Genomic DNA, 1,503 nt, shown 5'->3' on the forward strand with positions numbered 1-1,503 from the left:
ACCAATGCTCTCAGTATATAAGAAAGCACTTAGCGTTTTTCAGATTCATCTGCATCGGTTCCTCCCGCCCCGACGACACCGCCAGGCTGCCCGAGCTCGCCCCGTCGACGCCGTCGCCGCCCTCTGCTGCCTCGTCGACGCGCAGCCGCCCTGCCCCGAGCACACCGCTGGCGGCCCGCCCCGACCACGTCGTGCGGCCCTGCCCTGACCACGTCGTCGTCACCCCAGCTGCCCCGCGCCATCGTCGCCTTTGCCTCGCTCAGCCCCGACCACGCCGTTGTCGCCTCTGCCCCTTCCCCAACCACGCCGCCGTTGCCTCTACCCCGACGCGCGCCGTGCCCCTACCCCGATCACGCCACACCTCTCATCCCTTTGGTCAGGGCCGGCACCGCCCCCCTCTTCCTCCCTGTTTTTTTGCACATATATAGATGTTTTTTCCTGATTATATGTATATGTATGAGTATATGTATGTGTGTATATCTGTTTATATGTCCTTTTTTAGATTTTTTTTGTTTTTGCATTTTTATAAAAATGTATATATGTATGTATATATGTTCTCTCTCTGTGTGTATATATATATGTTCATGTATATATGCAAAAGATAGATTTTTAGAAAAATTAGGATTTTTCTGTTCATAGATTTTTTTGGTGATATTAATTATTGTAAATATGCAAATGTTTGTATATTCATATGAACAATGAATTAGGCAAAACCTTTACTTTTTTTCTAAAATTTCTATTTGAACATTATTTTAAAAAAAGCAAGCAATACTACTTCATGTATTTTTAAGAAGGAAGAAGAAGAAAAAGAATGATAGGAAAAAGGAAATAAGAAGAGGAAGAAAGGAGAAGAAGAGGAGAGGAAGAAGAGGAGAAATAAATAAGAAGATGAAAAAAGAAGAAAAAAAAGAGGAGAAGAAGAAAGGAATAGAGGAGAAGAAGAAAAAAATTCTTCTCTTTTTTTTTCTTTTTTTTCTTCGATCTTCTTCTCTATTCCTTTATTCTTCTCCTTTTTTTATTTCTTCTTCGTCTTCTTTTTTTTATCGGGTCTGTCGTCGTCGATATACCCTGTGTCCCGATAACTTCAACACGAGGGGGGGGGTTCGACCTACCCCCTCCCCGATAATATTATTTTCCCATGTATGTATGCAAAAGTTACATTTTTAGAAAAGTTTTATATATCTAGCTAGGAAAGGAAGAAGAAGAAAAAGAATGAGAGGAAAAAGAAAAATAAGAAGAGGAAGAAAGGAGAAGAAGAGGAGAGGAAGAAGAGGACAAATAAATAAGAAGAAGAAAAAAGAAGAAAAAGAAGAGGAGAAGAAGAAAGGAATAGAGGAGAAGAAGAGAAAATATAATATTCTATTTTCTCTTCTTCTCCTCTATTAATATCTTCTTCTCCTCTCTTTTTTCTTCTTTTTTCTTCAATCTTCTCCTCTATTAATATCTTCTTCTCCTCTTTTTATTTCTTCTTCGTCTTCTTATTTTTATCGGATATGTCGTTGT

Source organism: Triticum dicoccoides, chromosome 5A (assembly GCF_002162155.2).
Source record: "Triticum dicoccoides isolate Atlit2015 ecotype Zavitan chromosome 5A, WEW_v2.0, whole genome shotgun sequence".
Classification (NCBI taxonomy): domain Eukaryota; kingdom Viridiplantae; phylum Streptophyta; class Magnoliopsida; order Poales; family Poaceae; genus Triticum; species Triticum dicoccoides.